Source organism: Triturus cristatus, chromosome 8, assembly GCF_964204655.1.
Source record: "Triturus cristatus chromosome 8, aTriCri1.1, whole genome shotgun sequence".
Taxonomy (NCBI): Eukaryota; Metazoa; Chordata; class Amphibia; order Caudata; family Salamandridae; genus Triturus; species Triturus cristatus.
Window position 1 is genome coordinate 193,519,557 of NC_140591.1, and position 21,003 is coordinate 193,540,559.

At 40.6% G+C, this 21,003-nt stretch overlaps 1 pseudogene; it reads left to right on the forward strand.

Moving 5' to 3' along the window:
• Nucleotides 1-3,357: 3,357 nt before the first annotated feature.
• Nucleotides 3,358-3,668, forward strand: LOC146801823 (microtubule-associated protein 1 light chain 3 gamma-like; annotated as a pseudogene).
• The last annotated feature ends 17,335 nt before the right edge of the window (nucleotides 3,669-21,003 follow it).

Consider the following 21,003-nt stretch of genomic DNA (forward strand, 5'->3'; position numbering starts at 1 on the left):
ATATCTTGTTGGCAGTTCATTTGGAGTTATAAGAAGCCTCGCTGCAAATTACAGTTCTTGCTGGTGCCCAAGGAGAAAGGTGGGGTCTCTCTCCCTGTTCTGCTGCTTTATTATCTTTCTTTGTTCTTTTCTCGAATCCATCTGGTTAAGGGCTGGGGAATGAGGGAGCAGGGTTGTATGTTTGGGGATTACTTGCCATTAGAGGATTCAATTGTTCCAGGTGTCAAAGAACTCGGTTTAAGACTCTGCAGGTGTTCCATCTCATCTGGAGTCCTCTTAAAAAAGTATTTCCAGACACTACATCAATCAATCGATATATGTATTTAGGATGTAACCCTTATTTACATTTTAGTGTCCATAATAGGTTTCGGGAGAGCTGGGAGGCGGCTATATTTTTTACCCTGGGACAAATGTTTAAGGGGGATGTCTTTCACTCCCTTGAGACTATGCAGCAGGAGGTTTCTCTTACCCTTATTGGATTCTATAGGTATCTGCAAATTCAACGCTTTATCTCTAGTCTTAATAAAAATGATATTAGCTGCTCCCGAAATACGCTACTAGATCTGATAATGAAAGCTCCCATGAAGGGGAACATCAGTTTGGTTTATAAGCTAATCTTTTCTGCTAAACGGGATCAATGGGTGGATCCTTTTCAGCTGAGGGAAGATAAATGAAGTAGGCTTCCGGACACGGGGGTAACGATTGAGTATATGATGCTTAGCAACCTTTTGGCACAGAGTGTTCTAAATGTTTCACAAACTGAGGTCCCTCATATCAAATGTATCAACAATTTTTATTTTACTCCCCACCGCCTCCGTGTTATGAAGCTCAGCGCAGATGGCTGCTGTTTTCGCTGTGGGGCCAATGCGGTTCATGTTTTTGCAGCGTGTCCTGCTCTAAGTGAATACTGGGCTTTTGTTTTCAGGGACATTAACAGTATTTAAAACTTATTGGTTGTGTGGAACATAATACTGATAATGTTGGGGCATTCACTAGTTATTCCTCAAAATGTGGTGGTTGGTTTATATATTTTTTAATCTCTTTGGCTAGATTTGTACTGGCATGCTCCTGGCTCTTTGGGGCCCCTTGTCCCTGGAGTTGGTGGCGGTAATATTTGAATACCTGTATTTTTTATGTATTTGTTAGAGAATGAATCTCATAGATGGGAGCTAAGCAAGATCTGGGATCCAGTTAGGCATTGGATGGGTGAGACGCTGGCTGGCCAAGATGATGGGGTTTATTTCTGATGCTATTTCTACAATGCTTCCCTTTATCTTGTTTTGATTTTGATATTCTGATGGTTTTCTGCCATGTCCTTTCTGTTCACCTCCTGTTCTTTGTGTTTTGGTTTTGGTGTTTCACCAATCTGATAAGATCTTTTGTTCCCTTGTAGGGATTATGTTTTCTAATAAAGAGTTAACCAGAAAAAAAAATAGTCAGCATTTCCTGTTGGCATTGTTACATTTTGATTCATTCTATTCTGAACACCATTGAGTAGGTTTGCCTAATTTTTAAGTGATTTTTATATTAATAAATATCTTCAGTTTGGTTATTTGTATTTACAGACAGGCCTGTCCCACTCAAAATGAAATTTACACTGAGCCTTAAAGGGATTATGATGTGCTTTGCTACTCTTTTTGAAACTGGGACTCAGCATAGTGATTCACATGCATTGCATACCCGCAGTAGAATGCCACATGTTTCAGTCCCCTTATTGATGTAGAATTAGGTATTGTTCTAACCATTTGTATGTCAATATTCTGGATTCTGATTAGGCAATGTATTCCACTTTCCTTAAACATTCATGCTCTTATTTCACCTTTTGTTTAGTCATTGTTTTAGTTTAGAGAACAATAAACTTTTCAAATCTATTAGTTTTTGCACATTCTGCTTGGTTACATATATGGATAAGCCCTTTGCACTTTATTGGTGGCTGCTCATTTTGTTTGATTATTGCTTTTACTAGGAGTGTGTTGGATTAGTCTGAGCATGCGTTGCAGTTAACATCCAGTAAAGAACAATTCAGGAGTGAACTGTTTTGTGAGTAATCTCTTTTATTACTAGGTGTCGGTTTGACATTGTTTTGCCTGGTACTTACCCACACTTTGGTGTTAATTCATTAGGTATTTGTGTTGCATTAGCTATTGCAAATTGCCCTCCCATGGCTACACCGACTGGTTCCTTGACCCATGACTAACAGCATTCATTTCTTTTAATATGGCTTTTGTTAGGAGCGGGTTGTGTATCAAGGCATTTAATTGAGAAGCTCTAGCTACACCATCAAAAATAGCATACCTTTCTAGATAATAAAGCTCTTCTTTATATTGCCCGCACTGTGTTGGTACTTTGTAATGGTCAGACTCACAGATAACCCATTGAATGCTTGGGAAAGAGGTATACTTTTGAACTTTGTAGCACCTAGTAGTGGATACCCTGGTGAATGAATACACACAGCCATGCACATAAACTACTAAGTGGGTTCTGGCCCACTTCTTCTCCAGCTCTGGTGTGATTGATCTTCACTAATTGAATCTTACTCAAAACAAAACTTCTGCTAAAATGAAGAGGAGGACTGTAGTGTGCATCAGCCTGGTCTCAGCGCATAGTAGCCTGGTGCAGATGGGCCATTGAATACACTGGTTATAGCCTTTGTGAGTCGTAGAGTTGAATTGGAAATCAATAAAAAAGGTCCCTTTCCTTTTCACTAAAGTGTGTCTGTAGTGCTTTACTGTATTTAGAGTTTAGGGAAACTATGCAAAATATTAATTCTGGGTTGGCTCAGAAGAAAGAAGAGGGAAGAATGAGGGCAAGCGTGGAGCTGCACCTCGAATCCACTGGAAACAACCATACACCGTTCACAAAGGGAACCAACTGATAGCAAATGGGGAATAGTAATTAAATCCCCCTCATATGAGTGTGAACTCGGGCTGGGGTGCACGGTGGTACGACAAACATATTGATGTTGATTGTCTAGTGCAGATGTCTTCAAACTGTGGGGCGCGCCCCCCTGGGGGGGGGGGGCCTGGATGTGTTGCCAGGGGGGAGCAAATAGGTCTGCAATTACATGTAAATGAAGAGAGCCTGAAGCACGAAAGGCGCCCTTCAAGGCTGTCTTCATTTACATGCAGCAGTTAAACGCCACAAAAAAAGAGAAAGAACTGTACTCCGAAGTGGCACCAGGGACGCCAGTGAGTGTGAAGTTGGGGTCAAAGAGCAGGCTAAAGAGAAGAAAAAAGATAGCATTCCAGTTTTTTCCACTTGGAATAACTGCATTTAACAACACGCACAAATCATCAATTAAGTGTCCATTAGGGTAGAGGCCGTGGTCAGCAGGCAACAGCGTAAATCTGACCGGGAATGGAAAGTCTGCAATGAAACTAAAACCCAATCCCGTTTAAACTGTGGAAGTGTTAGGCAACTCGGAAAGGTGAGGTGGGTTATATAAGTTTCCGTCCAAACTACCGGTGGTCATTGAAAGGCTTTTTTATTTATGGTGAATAACAAGGCCTTACTGCCCATGTCTGTCTCAATGTCAGAAGTATCGGAGTCATATGGTTGAAGATGGCTTCCTACACATGACCTATGCATCACAGGAAATGATTGGCTGCAATCCGAACAGTGACTGGCGGAAACCGACATACTGCCACTCACTAATACAGACTGCCTAACATTAAAGCAGGTTTTATCCAGAGAAAATGCTTTTTTATATAGCCATTGTACACCTCAGAGGATTATGAACACTTGCTACCAAACTAAAATGCATGTATGCTTTTTAAGCTGTTACTTAAGTGGACTTTGAATCAAGTCTTTAAGAACTACTTGTTGGGAGGCACAAACAAACAGGGATTTTCCTTTTTTGTGAAAAATAAACTTTGCACGAGTACAACCTCACAGGACATACTGCTGCATTTTTGTATTTTGGAGCTGGTGAGGACAAAGTGCGTTCAATGTTTCCGATTTTGTTTTCAAGTGTGGAGAGCGGTAAATGGATGGTATTTGTCACCTAGCATGCTTGATGGGGCATTGACAGACATGAAGGTCACTTGTCCTGCACACAATTACTGCACCACAGTGACCATTGTAAAAGGACTTTGACATTACGCAGTTAAGAGACATCTGGTTTGTCATAGAAACTAAATATTACTATCTGCGAGACTACATTACATTTTGTAAAATGCAATATCTAATTTATGTTCTATTTTTGAAGATGTAATTATATTTGTAATAAAGATGCACACACATCAGTTGAAAAATAAATGCAAGTTAAACTAACCAAAAGGAAATACACTCTTTTACCTTATGAAATCTCAGTTAGCTAATGTGATCACAGCAGCTGTCTTCGTGTGTGACTGAGTCACAGAAGTAAATCCTGATTGGTGAAGTGAGAAAAAGTGGCTTGTTTATAATGTTACAAGGTCCCAGTCTGTGACAGAAAGCACTGTGAATGTCATGGTTTTAAAACTGTATTACACTATATAAAACAGACTGCAGCAAAATACTGTTTAAGATAAAATTAAGTGCTTTAAAAATATACATTTTAGTGATAAGAATCCAAACTATATCTATTATAAATATTTTATATATGCCCATTAAAAGGGCGCACTCCTTTTAATGGACACATATATTTCCTCTCAGAAAGAGAAGTATTTGTATTTATTAATTAAAGCCTACACTGGCTCCAACCATTCCACACATTTGCATTTTTTCATTTAGCGGGTTCCTTGGAGAAAAGGCATGTTCCTTTAGTTCTCTATCTGTTTTGCAGCACAGGAGCCCTCCCACTCCACACACACTGTGAGTGGGGACTAGATCTCAGTTATGGCAGTCTAGCTGTGAAAAAGAACATGGGGTGCATTTTCCTTGCTAGCATTAGGGCCCAGGATACCATTGTTCTGCACGGAACAGGGCCCAAGCAGCGGAAGGAAAGGGGGCTAAATTTGCTATTCGTGTGGTTATTTTTTGCAGAAAGCCTGCTTTGGGCATCTGACCTATAAGTATTAGCCCAGCTGAGTGGGCAGAGTAGACCGCCTGCTTTGCAGAGCTGTAGGCATCTTTGATGTTGCAGCTACATAAGAGGTCTAGGGTACACTTCCTTTGCCAGTGTTTCTTTGAGCCTTGGAGTAATGACCCAAGGGAGGGGGTAAATTAAACAGAGGCGACACTTTGATTTGGGCATCAGAGAGATGAGAGGATGAGGAGGGATTGGAGGGAGCAGGTTGGCATGAGATGGGATCCCATGTTGTTAAAGGTCAGAGGCAACAGCAAGGCAGCAGCTGACATTAGTGAAGCAAGTACAGTGACACTTTTGCCAAGGGGCCCACCACATCACAATTATGAATGTTTTACAATAGAATTTGGGCATGGGGGCTCATTTTCCTTGCTAGCATTAGGGCAGATGGTGCCATTGGCGCAAAACAACTGTGGAAACATGCAGTAGCTGATTTTCTTTCAGACAGACTGGACCTGTTTTGAGAATGAAGTGATGGTCAGACATGGTGGAGAAGAAATGAAAGAAGAGGAAATAGCTTCTTTCTCAGGGCTACATCCATCAGTAGTGCAGCAGGTGGAGTGTATTGGGGCCCACGGCACCCCAATTACGGGCAGTAGTGTTTGTGGTCAATTCTGTTCTTGTTTGATGCTACATTTAGTTTGGATTACAAGCTAAAGAAAATCACCCCTGAAATGGTCTCATGATCCCTGACCCCTGTGATCATCCCTCCCATTCCCCAAATCCTTGCCCCATAGGTTTAGCGGGGGCCCAACTTCAAAACATTTTGCTTAAGGGGGGCTCAGACCAAAATAGTTTGAAGACCTCTGACCTAGTGGGACACAAACTGAATGCTTGTTTCCCCTCTTTTTTTAAATTTCATCTTTGGAAGGCTCTCCCTCCTATTTTGCTCATTATGTTAGTCCTGAGGAAGACTCGCTATGATGCGCAGTTACTAATACATAACTATATGGACGAAACATCGACATCTATTTAATGTCCTACGTCAGTCTATCCTAAAATAGAGAACAAAGCTAAAGGATATACTGAACTTTGATTGTGGACACCTGATAGTATATGTTTTCATGGTTTCATGTTTTTGTATGTATGGACACTGAGATTATTGCATTCTCACCATGCATATGTTTTTTTGATTTGTTGTATGTGATGTATATGTTATTGGCAGCACATTGAAAAAACAAGTAAAGAAAATTGCTCTACCGAATGTAATGGTTGATATATGATAATGAATATACCAAACTAGAAATTGTCTTTTGGGTCATGTCTGTGTTTTTTTCTGTATTAGGTTAGTACGCATGAGTTCTCATTTTGTGGCAGGAGATGGAAATGGTAAGTCTTTAGCATTAAGAAACATGCCTCGTCCACTGGGTTTATTTACTGACCCTTCTATACTGATGTTGAAATGTTCAATACCTTTCAGAATTTGTATGTAAGAATTGTGGCACCCGACAGAACTCTCTGTAGTTTTTTATATTCTATACCCAGGTTCTGAGGGACACAGGGCAGCCCCATTATATTTAATGGCCACTTTAATAAAGTGATCGTAGGTGGGAAGACCAATAAAACCTACTACTGCCCTATATCCAAGGACCTAGCGCAGAATACATACAAAATATTGTCTAAACAAGATGGCGGCCTTTAACTTTTGTAAAGGCAGTCATTAGTCAATGATATATTGCCTTGTCATCTGCAAGTACCGCAGTATACCGCAAAATTATTGCACTATACCGCGGTCTGAGATATCACTAAATTTAGTGCCTTCTAAGTTTAAAAATACTTACCCTACTTACATCTACTACCAAAAAGGCTCATCTACACACCATAAACGATACACCTGCCAAATGTAATTGAAATCCGGCTGGCCTTTAGCCTGCTACACCTGAGAAATTATCTAAATTACGTAGTAAAAAATCCCAATTATGCAGCACATTCTCTTGCAGTATTGATTTGAGTTAAAAATATAATTTTTGGTACAATCTGCAGTTACAGAATCACATACCTACCTCAAATTAAACATGTAAGATAAAAAGACATGAGTAACATGTCTAATATTATCCTATACTGCCCTCTCAGGATTCTGGTGGGATTTACAAATCACTTGGCCTACGGCCTCATGGTTTATATTGGCAGAGCCCCTCAACGATAACAACAAAAAATATTACAAAGTTACCCTTTATGAATGCTGTGTAGGTATATAAGATAAGACAAATTATAGGGGGGCCTCATTTCTATGAAACACATTTATATACTAAAACATCCCTATTCTAACAGAAAATCTAGCTAATGTTGTTTATTATAAGCTTTATGACAACACTTCCTAATAGACCATATTATCTGACGCTCTGGCACTGAAACAAACTGTACGTGAAAAGTTAAATATGGCAGGATCTGTTATGGTGCTGCGCAACTGTAAATTAGTTTAGGATAATATGTGCGTAACTAAATGAAGATCTTGAATAAGCTGATGCAGACATGCGCAACAGTCCGAAGGTGCACATCATAAGAAGTGTATATGTGTATACCAGAAACCATTTTTATCCAATTAAATCCATTTATTCTCTTTGTTCCTCATCTTGTTACAATCTTCATCATAGTTTACATCAAGACAACATGCTTTCAATGTACATATGTTTGTAAATTGCCAATCCAAGCTTATTACAGCAGCGTTTCGAAAAACACACAAACGTCAAGTAGTTACAGCGTTGTAAACCCAATGCATTTCGGGATGTACCCTTCTTCAGGGGTCACTTTAGTATAAAGGGAGCATGTCAGATCTTTCGACTCATACATTTTCTCAAATCAAATAAAACTTAATTCTGAAACATGTTGGTAACCTGAATAAAACTAAACAACTCACTTCAATTCTATTTGTGAATTCCTTGACCCAAAGATCATAACAAAAATATTTATAACAACATGCAAGTAGCCACCTCACGAAAAACTAAACTAATGTGTAAAAACCATATGTATAATGCCTTTTACAATGAATAGATACAGTGTACAGACTTAACATGCAAAAAGCAAACCTTTGTGTGCGTACTAGCCTAAATGAAAAGTCATCTCTCGCTGGACAAAGTGATCAATTAGCAAATATAATGCGCATGCAACTTATTCAAGGCTGTCAGAAAGCTCTCCCTGCCGTAACGGCATGCATGATTGAGGGATAATTATTCTGCAATTGGAAGAATTGAGAAATGAATCTGTCTGTCCCCAAAATATGCAGAGTATCCAGCATGCAACTCATCCTGAGTTTCAGATCAATACGGTGTAATATTTCTCCGGCAATCACATATTTGAAAATCAATACTGTCAGGGTTTGATGTTGCTCCCTCGCAGAGGAGAGCTCGCCCAGGCACAGATATGAAGCAGAGTCAGCCAGAAGAGAGAAATGCCTTCAGATCCTGTTGAATCAAAGTTGAATGGAGCCTTCAAGCAGATAGAGGGAGGGAGCAAGCGAAGGATTGAGAAATTTACAGAGGAGTGCCTAATCTGTCAAAAATAAATAAATGGGTACAAAGGCACTGAGTCGCTGAAGGCCAAGGCTGCCTAGTGGGTAATTTGTAAAAGAATACATGCTGGTGCCCAAACCTCTGCTGAGAAGCCCACAGTCGGCGCTACTAAGTATCAGTGCTCCGAATACCAGGACTGCTTAGTCTTGAATCCAGCTCCTGTCTCTTTAATTCACTACCAGACACTGCATGCCCCTTTATCTCACCCTTGCAGGTTCCTAATTTCTCTCATTTCACTCTCTCTGAGCTTTACATCTTTCTCTTCCTTTGTTTTTCTATTTTGTGCTTTTTTCCTTCTCTTGCTCTTTTGAAATGTCTGATGCAAAAAATAGGTGCCGTTCCCCAAAAATGAGTGCCAGTGGCACCCACTGACAACTACCGGCTCAAATTAAGCACTGACTGGCTGCCTAGATGGAATATACCTTATGCCTCTTTCTTCCACTACACGTTCTGTCCCTTTATCTAACTCTTGCAGAATCTTTTTCATCCTTAGTTTCACTGTTTCTTAAAGCTTTCAGATCTTGCATATCCACATTTCTATCTCACTTTCTTGTTCTAGCTCAAAGTCTGAGGTCAAAAATTAGGTCCTTGGCAATACAATTGGGTGCTGGTGCCCACTACATGTGAACATCAGCACAAATTAAGTGTTGTTACAGAGCCTCTAATTTTGGACATTGCCATGTCTGAGTGTTGGACAGTGTTACTGTCTAGTTAATTAATTTAGAAGTGGCAGAAATGTGGGTGTAATTGGTATATAGAAAAAAACAAGTTACTTTATTCATTATGTGACCTATTATTGTCATTGTAGAATATACACAAAATATCATATATTGGAAACGCAAGATCACGTTTTCAAATCTCAGCTCTAGAGAGTCATAAAATAGGTAAACAATTGAATTAGTCTTCAGCTCAGGCCTATAAAGACTTCTACTGTCTTCAGAAGGGGGATACCAATCTGTATTGCAAATCAGAGATTGTAAAATAAACTGAAGTATCCTCAAGTGGAATTTTATTAGTTTTGCTTTAAAGCTGGGTGTAGCCGGGCTTAGTGTACAGCAAAGAAATGAGAGATTCACTCACTACCGGGGACTGAGGAAGGTGCTGTTATTTTGCTTTGGTTGGTGCTCTTTTGTGTTTGTTTGAAATGTCAATAAAAAGATTTAAACCATAAAGTGGTTTGAGAATCACAATAATGTAGGAACATGTATCAGAACATTCAAAATAACATTTGAACACGTAATAGGAATGGCTTAGCAATCGCATACTTTGGTTCAGATCAGATGATGGATTAGAAACATACTTGATTTTCAAATAACTATTTTCCTGTATAACTTAGTTGGTTTATAGCAATGCATTCAAATTGTTTTCCCTTTCAGCCTAAAGTATTATGCCCTACAAAAATTGTGGTGATTGCCTGGAGGATAGATTACCAATTAGCAGTGAAATACTTGTTGGTATAAAACAAACTCACATGAAAGGCACTTTACCAGTGTTTTAATGACATTTCAAACAGTTTTAATTCATATGTTACTGTGCTATGACAAGAGGAAACCATAGATTTCCTTTAATGAAGTTTATTCAGTGGATTTCTGTTTTTTTATGATATGCTACATATGTCTTGTATGAAATCAACCTATGAAGCATACAGTGTCTGGCCAGGTTCGGCAGGAGCTAAACAGTGGTATATTATGGCACAGAATATTGCAGGTAGGAATACTGTTTTTTGAAGTGTTCAGTATTTTGTTTTAATATAGGTGTATAAAATATTAATTTTGTATTGTATTGTTTTGTAAAGTTTAATGATTTTGCATGTTTTAAGTTCTTAATACCTTAATGTTAGTTGTTAATATTTTGTAATAGTTGTTTTATTGTTTCGTATTATTTTTAAAGTGTTATGTTTCATATTATTCAACACAAATTTAAATTTTTTGTGATTCTTAGGTTTGTGGGGAATACTGCAGAAAGATATTTAAATATATATTTACACTTTTTACAAGTTGTAAAATGTAATTGGTAAGTTAGATTAATATCTGTATAAACTATTTGTTTCATTATTTAATTATAGTATTAAAAAGTGTTTTTATTTTTAACAACTGCATATTTATATTTTTAATTATGAAATTGTTTTAATTTATGAATTATTTAATGTGTTTACATTTTTATTTTTATTGAGAAATTATATTAATTATAGAAATTGATTAATTGACTAAATTAAGTTCAGTTATGTCTTACTTGTTTAAAGATTTACTATGTTTCATTTTTTCAATATCATTTCTTTTTTTTTGTGGATTGTACAGATTGTAGGGGGAGAATAGGGGAGTATCATGGGAAGAGCTTTTATTGTAAATTGTTTTTTGTGCTTTTAATTGGCAAATAATGATTAAACAAGTATTTCTATAAGTATTTTTTTATTTGATCATTTAGTAGAGTTTTTGCTATCTATATATCTACATACATTGTAGAATTTATAGAGATTTTATAATGGAGAAAAATGTAGCTTTTCATGATTTTTTTAATTGTTATATATTCATGTTTAATGCTGTCTTTTTTCTAAAAATTCACAATACTTTTCTTTCAACACGTTCCCCATTGTTGTTTAGGTTGGAGTGGGAACATAAATCAGGCCTCTTCCCCAAAGTCCAGTGCTTTCCCCACTGTTGCTTATGTTGGAGTAGGATTAGTACATCTGAGCCCCCTCACAGTCTCACACTTTCCCTACCGCTGCGTAGATTAGAGAGGGAACAGGTGGACCCTCAAAAGTCCAATGCTTTCTCTTTTTTTTTTTTTATTTTTTTTTTATTTGCAGTTTGAACACATCAATACAAAAAAAGACATGCGTAATCAGCGCAGATGCAGATGTTTTAAATCAATAATGTTAACCTTATAAAACCTAGGCCATAAGTCCTTGTCGAGCCAGTACGCAAAATAGTACATAGAAAGAAAAAAACCACAAATAAATACAGATTTAGAACATGTAACGCTAGCTCGACTGACTACTGTCCATCTCCCTCCAAGTTAAGATCGGGGCCCAAAAGCTATTTCCAAGATCCCGCATTCTTTTACCCTTCTGCTCGTATAGACATCTCTCGATATTATGTATACTCAGCAGTCTTGAAAGCAACATTTGGAAAGAGGGGGCCATAGTGTCCTTCCAACCTGATGAGATTAAAATCCGAAGCACAGCCACAGAAATAAAGACCAAAGCTTCTTCGGACTTTACCAGTTTTAACTTATGGTCACAGCCCAATAGCATCAGGGTAGGGGATAGATCGATCTTGTGGCCTAGCAGCCCCTCCCAAAACTTTCCCAATTCCCTCTGGATTGAAGTCAGTGAACTGCAGTAAAAAACATATGCAGAAGATCGGCTTGCCCTACGTTACACCTAGGGCATCTATCGTCTTCCCTGACCCCCCAGGCGAATAATTTAGCGGGAGAATGATATAGATTGAATATGGTTTTATAGTGCTGGGCCCTCAGATTTGTAGATCTAAAAAGTTTTTTATTCAAGGTGAGGGCCAGGTCGAGATCGACATCGGGGTCTCTCAATTTAATAGCCAAAGAGGACTGCCATGAGCTGCTTATAGACCAATTTGATCTTCTTACACCCCTTTATTAACATTTCAATCACGGGGGCGTCCACAAATAATGAAGGGTTTGGTCTCAGTGCCTTTAATGACCGAGCTACTTGACCATACAAAAGCCAATGATTGTCCGGGATATCAAATCTCTGTTGGAGGGCATCAAACCCAAGCGGTTCATGTCCTCCCCATATATCCCCGAAAGTCTTAATACCAAGGTCCCTCCATACCTGCAGGTTCCTATCAGCACCCACATAAGGGAGCAGGCTGGAGTTACACAAATGGAGATATCGGTTTACCTTTGGTATTTTACATAACCTTAAAGTGGACCTCCAAACCCCCCATGCCCCTTCCAAGATCTTCAGGCGGGGCCTCTTGTAGTACCTACGATCAACTTCGCGCAACAGCAGCCCAATGGCCTTTCCCCCAATTAATAACTCGAAGATGGAAGGTGGGACCTGGGGTGCTGGATTAGTGACACCACTATTTACCTCATGCTGAAACAGAGTACATATTTGGGTCAGAAGACAGGACCAGTTATATAGTCTTAGGTTTGGTAGGGCCAGCCATCTCCTTTCCCTAGGGAGTGACATGAGGTTTGTAGAGCGCCTGACCTTGCCATACCGCCAGATGAATCTTATAAAAATGGAATCCAGATTTTTGATTAATTTTTCCTCCAATAAAAGGGGTATGGCTCGGAACAAATATAAGACTTTTGGAAACATTGTCATTTTTAAAACATTTACCCTCCCAATCAAAGAAAGATGTAATGTAACACGTCTATTCTCTTTAGCTCTATTTCAATAGATTTCATGAGTGGGGGATAATTCTCCGCTACTATTTTCTCCACTGAGGCATTAATCTTGATCCCTAGATAGATCGCCGAATCCACATATCTCGTATCACTTTTGACTATGTTCCCGGTGCAGATTATTTGCGTTTTGGATTCGTTTAAGAGATAATCGGAACGACTACCGAAATCCTCTGCTATTTCAACCAGGGCCGTAATCGCCTGCTGAGGGTTGGTTGTGATGATTGCCAGGTCGTCAGCATAGGCCAAGATTTTGCTAATATAACCATTACAAACCACCGGACTAATCCTGGAGGACCCTAGTATCTTCTGGATAAGTGGGTCGATATACATAGCGAAAAGGATCGGGGAGCAGGGGCACCCTTGTCGTGTACCTCTCTTTATGACTATCTTCTCAGAGCTCTCCCCCATAACCACCACCCTCGCTACAGGATCTACATACATAGCTTTGAGAGCTCTGATGGCTTTCTCCCCAAATCCTCTCCCTGCCAGCACTCCCCATAAAAAATCCCAAACCACCCGGTCGAAGGCCTTTTCTGCGTCGAGCAGGATCATGGCCATCTCCCCTCCCCCGGCGACCTGGGCATCAAACAGCGCTATTGCTCTTCTAATATGGTCCGTAGTACTGCGCCCCGGTATGAACCCATGTTGCCAAGGGGAGACAAGACCGCCAATATTCCTGCCCAACCTTTTCGCCCAGATATTCGAATAAAGCTTTGTATCCGCATTAATTAGCAATATTGGGCGGTAGGAGCCTAATTTCTCCCGGGGTTTACTCTTCTTATGGAAGACTACGATGTTAGTTTCCTGCCAAGAATCTGGGACCACTCCTGTACATAATATACCATTAAATAGATCCACTAATAAAGGAATGATCTCTGGTTCAATACATTTGTACACCTCCCGAGGGATCCCATCTGGGCCTGCGGCCTTGCCCGAGGCTAGCTCTTGCAAAGCCTCTATTATGTCACTCCCACTAATATCCCTGTCCAGTTCATCCTTCCCGAAGGCGTTAAGTCAGGGACCATTATCCACCACCTCCTCCCCCTGATAACCATCCCGGGTTTCCTCATCGTACAGGCGTTGGTAGAAATTCTTAAAAGCCTGTATTATCTCGTTAGCCTGCGTGAATTCCTCCCCGTTTTGTTCGATCAAGGAAATTATATTCCTTGCTTTCCCCTGTCTTATTTGCAAAGCTAACACTCTACCTGCCTGTTCTCCCGTTTCATAGCGTTTGGCCCTTGATATTTGATAATCTACTGTAGCCTTCTGGGTGATCGTCTTCTGAAGTTCTGCTCTAATTTTCAGCATCTCTCTCTGGCTCTCACTGCTGTCCCCTCCATTAATTATATCTTTTATATGCTGTTCTTCTGCGTCCGACAAGTTCCCCATTAACCTCTTCACCTCCCTCCTGTCCTCCTTTCTTATCCTGGCCCCATAGCTTATAGATTCACCCCTTAGAGCGGCTTTAAATGCCTCCCAAACGCCATTTCTGGATGCACTATACCCATTTCAAAATATGTTCCGTAAAATCTTCTGTCTGTCAATAAACATCTTTCGAATGTCCATCTGGTCCTAACCCTTTCGGATCCAGATATTTCGTAAGACAATATCAAAGGGTTGTGATCCGACAATAATTTCGGGAGTTTAATTATTCCTACTCTATTTATTTCGGTTGAAGATCTAAAGAAATAATCCAGCTTGGTGAACTTCTGGTAGGGGTTTGAATAATATGTATAGCCAGGCTTTGATGGTTCTTTTTCCCCCCACACATCCTTCAACCCGTGGGAATTAATAAGGGCTTTTACTGCCCTAAGAACTCTTGGTTTCTGACCCTGATACAAAGCAGTGTCGCCCCAATCTGCAGAAATATTTAGATCGCCACACAATATTATGGAAGTTGGCCAGCTTGCAAGCTCTAGTTCTAGGGAGTCGTAGATCTCCGGATCATCTTCATTTGAACCATACACTGCACAGAGTGTCAGGCCCCTTTCCAATTCCGCTAAGACCCATCTACCATGACTGTCCGACTATATCTGCCTGACCCCTCCCAAAAATGTTTTTATTAAGATCGCGACTCCCCTGTTTGTTGACGATTGGGTCGAGCAAGCCACCAGCTCCAAACCGCTGAGGGACATAAGGTTCCTTTTGGACCAGGGAAGGTGGGTCTCCTGAAAACATAGAATATCAATTCTGTTATTTTTAACAAAGTGAGCCAACCTTAGACGTTTCCTCCAATCGTTTAACCCACCTATATTAACAGAGCATACCCTAATGCTTGCCGTCTTGACGGGCTATTTGAACATCGCAGTAAACCTGCGCTTTAGACTGCTTCGCCATCTCTAAGGCCATAAGCTGACTAGAAAGGTAAGCAAGATGATACAAACTGCAATTTTTTCCCCTGTTTTTCCCCCCTTGACCCCCGAACCCCTACCACCCCTCCTACTGCCCCTAACTCCCTCCCCTCCACTGCGAACCCCACCCGGATCGCAGGCCCTCACCCAAACCCTCCTTAGTGAAGCGCTCAGATCTAGTCTGTGCATATAATGGAGCTGCAGTAAACACAGTGAGGACAAGCACAATAGAACCAGAATATATGATCCCCTTTAAAGCCCCTTAGCCCATTTTGAATATTACTTAAATCACAGCTACTAGAACCCCCCCGCACCCAACTCATGTCTGATTGTTTTCTTCCGAGTGACCATTCCCGAGAAGAGTCAGACTATTTGCCCAGAGAGTCCAAATACTCCTTCGCTTTGATTTCAGATGAGAAAAATAGAATCCTCCCTTCATTGATGACTTTTAACTGGGCCGGGTTTATAAGATAGGCTTGAATCCTCTTCTCCTGAAACGGCTTAATCATTTCCCTCAGTCGCCATCTTCGCTCCACAGTCATGTGGCAGTAGTCTGGACGAACGAAGAAAGAAAACCCATCGCCGCTCCTCTTAGCATCTGGTCTGGCCTTTTCCGCGATGGACTGTCTCAGTATAAAGTTGCCCAGAAATATCAATACTGCTCTAGGTTTGTCCCCTTCTTTAGCGTTGCTACGGATCTTAAAGGGGATACGGTGGACTTGTTGTAATTCAATGGACCAATTCCAACTTGAGAGTTCTGGAAGTGCTTGCTCAAAAAGCTTGATGATAAATGCCCTTATATCGGAACCTTCGACCCCCTCCGGGATCCCCAGGACCGTTATTCCGGTTATTCCGGCAGAGCCTGTTCTCCATCTCCTCCATTTTCCACTGTAAGTCCACAACCTGGGAGCATTGGGCATTGACTTTGCTACTGGCTACGGCTACCTCGGCCTCCGTGGATACCACCCTCTCTTCCAGATTGGATACTCTGTCCCCCGTATTAGTGCAAACTTTAGAGAGCTTCCTGACCACTCCCTGCATCTTCCTCATAGCGGCCTGCGCCTTACGATTATCCTGGCGAGTCTCTTCTCTGTGAGCCAGTATCTCCTGGTGTATGGTCTCCAAGAGTGACCGATGAGTAATATCCGCAGCAGGGCATCCCTGCAGGGCTAAGTCCGGAGAATGATCCCAACTTAATTCTCGGTGAGAGTGGCCTATTTTTAAAGGCTGGCTCTTTACTACAGGGGGCTGCACTATAGTTGCAGGGAGATCATACTCAGGGTCGGATTCTGAGTCCAGATAGGAGCTGCGTTCATCCTCCTCAGACCACTCCGCCCCATCAGAGACAGAAAAGAAGTATTCGCTCGGCGCTCTTTCCCTCTCGATGATAGTTCCTCCTGGCAACAGATCAACATTCTGCGGGTCAGAATTCACTGATGTTCCTGGCTTTAGCTGGACTCCAGTACAACCACCCCCGATGATCTGCCCCACAGTACCGCCAACCCCTTTCCCCATATCTAAAGGGGCCGGGGTGATCTCCGCTAGGACCGTCTCCTTTGGGACGACTTCCACCTCTGCGAGGGCATGGGCCAAACTTGTGGTAGTGACTGAGGGTATATCAGAGGAAAGAGTCAGGTCGGTGCATTCCTCGGTGATCGGGGGGGGGTTACTAGCTAGACTTTCCACCATCGTATTTACGGCGCCCTCTGCTTCCTTAGACCCCTTCTCCTTCTCCTTACCGACTTTGGGGAAGATGTCCGCTATTGGTGCAGCCGCTTGTCGGGTCCTGCCTGCTACCTGCTGCCCTTTTTTTTTTTGTTCCAGTGGTGTTTGGGGTCCTCGCACGACCTCATCTCCCTCTGCCTCGACTTCCTCCCTCTGTGTTTTTTTCCTATGGGACAACAGTTTAGAACCAGCAGCCGCTTTGGGGGCCATGATTTCTTTCTGAATCCTCGACCTGGGCGAGCTCCAGCCGAGACAACCACCGTCAACAATCCTCAGCCGTGTCCACTCCAAACTCTAACACTTTCCCTACTATTTATTAAAATGGAGTAATACTAGTAAATCCCACCCCTCCAAAGGCAAACACTTCCCTTACTATTGCTTAGGTTGGAGTGGGAATATTAAGTCTGGCCCCTCCAAAGCCCCACGTTTTTCCTACTATTTCTTAGGATGAATTAGGAATAATAAATCTGACCCCCCAATGTTCAATGGATTCTCTACCATTGGTTAGGCTGGGGTGGGGATAGTAAAGTTGACTTATTCAGACTCTAGCACGTTCCCTCTTGTAGCTTACTTTGCAGTGGGAATAGCAAAGTGTATCCTTCTAAAGTACAATACTTTCCCGACTGTTTTAGGTTGAAGAGTACTACATTTTATTTTTCAAACTTTAATTTGTTTGGCATTTTTTGTGGGGAATTTGGAATGTTACATTTGTTTTATTTGTGTTTTTGTTTACATTTTTATTTTAATGGAGTTTAACTGTTTGATATAAATTTTTATGTTTATGTTTATGTTTATTAGTTTGGATATGGCATTAAAATTTGCTTTCTCTTTTTTTGGGATATATATATATATATCTTACCTTAAAGATTCAGGAGATTTTCTACAGAAGCTTGAAACAATCAATTGGCAGCCAGGCTGGTTACTTATGAGCTTGGACGTCAATAGCTTATACACCAGCATTCCCCATGATTTAGGTATCCAAGCATGTAGGTACTTTTTAAGACACAGGTCACTGTCATTGCTATTTCACACTGAAATGTTATTGGATATGATTTTAACATGTCTGACACAAAACTTTTTTCTCTTTGATGGCCAAATATATCGTCAAACCCTGGGGACTGCGATGGGTACTTGCTTCGCCCCCAGCTTTGCAGGTTTGTACTTGGGCTGGTGGGAGGAGCAAGTAGTCAGCAACCTGGACCAGTATAACACCAATGTGAAATGCTGGATGAGATATATTGGCGACATATTTTGTGTCTGGGGAGGTAGCATTGAAGAAGCCAGTGATTTTGTCGAGGCACTTAATGAGAACACTTTGAATCTTACTTTCACCAGTCATATCCCTGCTGAAAGTATTGAATTTTTGGATCTGAATGTCAAAATTGACAACAACAGACTCTCCACTGCACTCTTTAGAACAGTGACTGCAGGAAATAGTTTGCTACACGCTGACAGCTGTCATCCAAGAAGCTTGATCTACAGTATCCCTCTTGGAGAGCTTCTTAGAGCAAAACGTAACTGCAGCACAACTAATGAGTATGAAAAAGAAAAGCTTGCCATGTGTGAACGTTTCAAAATAAGAGGTTATAGCTCAACATGCATTAATGAGGCATGCAAAGAAGTTGATAAACGAGAAAGAAATGAGCTATTTAACAATAAACCTGAACAGAAAACACAAACTAATGAACAGACCACCAACGTGCGATTCATTACGACATTCCATACTAGATCTTTTGAGGTTAAAACTGCACTTAAAAAATACTGGGAAATTTTGAAACTTGACAAAGATCTAGTCAAATGTATAGAAGAGTATCCTCAAATCACTTATCGTAAATCTAAGTCCCTTAAAGATAGTGTTTGTAGAACTTTGATGACTACTAATGCTAAAACAAGTACAATACAAGGGTTTTACACTTGTGGGAAGTGTAAAGCCTGTAAATATAGCACTAACTGTAAAGAAGTCAGATTGTCGCACCAAATGAAACCCTTCAAAATCTTGAGACATTACACATGTAATACGGAGTATGTTGTTTATGCCCTCAGATGTCCCTGTGACAAATACTATATAGGGAGCACTATACACAAGGCAAAAATACGTGTACTGGAACATCTGAGGGCTATTAAAAACAACGACAAGCAATCTCCCATTGCTAGACACTTTGCGGCGTGCCATAATCAGAACAATTCCAAATTGTCCTTCTGTGTTCTTGACAATATCCCCGTAAGAGAAAGAGGGGGTGATAGAATTCAGGAACTTAGACGACTTGAGTCCAGAATGATTATAAAATATCATACAATGCAACCAGCAGGGCATAATGGTGATGAAGGGTTATCAGTTCATTTGGGCTAGTCTTTAGATTTATGTTTCTGTATTGCAATTCTGACTAACATAGAACTCCACTGTCCATAGATTAGACGATTAATTGTTTTTAATTGTTTTAACGCTCATTCCCCTTTTTTACTAGAAATTTAGCGAATGTAAACAACTAAAAAAATCTTTTCTTGATTAATAATTGCACCTTATTTTGATTATGTTTCACAGGTCTCTAATGTGGTTCAAACAGAGAGTGAGATACGACCTGATTAATTCTTGTTAAGTGCATAGAGTGGGGATACGAATGTGGAAGAGAAGAAATTCACTAAGTGAGGAAGCCACAGTTTTTGACTATTTAAATCTTTATGCCCACTGGGGCGTGATCTGCTATCATTGATTGGATTTAAAATATAAACTTTCGGTGCGCTTTTGCTTGAGAAATCAAAGTTGAAAATTTCACTGGCCCACTTGGGCAGAAGCGACATTATGAGTTTAACTGCTTATTCCCTGACTGCTCATGTTAATATGAATTTACATTGAGTCTTCCAATCGTAAATATGAGAGACAATACCTCAAATATGATGTGCTCTGATAAACGTTTAATTCATACGCCCATATGAAAAGAGACGGCAACCAGTAGAGATGTATTTAATCTTATGCTGTTGTTTTAAAAATTATACGAACTATTTGAGCACTTTGATAAGCTCCCCCTTTTTTGCACTTGCAATTGTTGCACAATAATGTTTTGAAACGTCTGTTTTCCTAGCTCTGAGAACCCATGTACACGGAGAATCTGTCTTCACTGTTTATTATTTGGGTGTCACATGAGTATGTTAAATGAAGTTGTCTTACACAACGCTCTTACTCGTGAACAAGGAGGTGTTCTCCGAAACGCATAGAGTGACAAGACCATTGAAATAAAAGCACGCTGAGATGAAGTTTGAGGCCGTGGCATAGTTCTTGTGAAAACGTGGTAACGATTGTTTCTGGATATTGGGAGTCGCTTTCCCGCCGTGGCCCGCCATTGCAAGTGGCTTGGGTTTTCTAATCAAAACTTAGTGAGGTGGATATATATATATATATATATATATATATATATATATATATATATATATATATATATATATATATATATATATATATATATATATATATATATATATATATATATATATATTACCTACTGGCGGTCGCCAGTAGGTAGTTATAGTTAGGACCACGTTTCCATAGGAAATCCGCAACATTCTATTCTGAATAACTTTTGCGCCGGTCGACGAATCCTTGCGAATTTTTCAAAATAGGTGGGGCGCTACGCTCCGCTCCTACCCTGTAAGTCTCGGGGGGATTCGTCAAGCGGGGGCTGAGATAAAAGGGGGGTCCCAAAACGCGTTTTTCCCATGCATTTTTCCATAGGACCTTTAGACACAGCTACAGCCCGAACGGCTGAACAGAATTACTTGAAATTTGGCAGAGAGGTAGTCCTCAGGTCAAGGAAGTGCCTTTTGTAGGTTTGGTGTAAATCTGTTCAGTAGATTCTGAGAAAATAGCCTTTAAATCAATATATATATCTGAGCCAGCTTACGGTGCGCTTACGGTGGCGTGCGCGAGCGCGATTCTGATTGGCCCTTAGATCTTAGTAAACATTCGAATCGGTCGAAACCAGGAAGCGGCGGCCGCCATTTTCTCTCTCGCACTCTGAGGGGG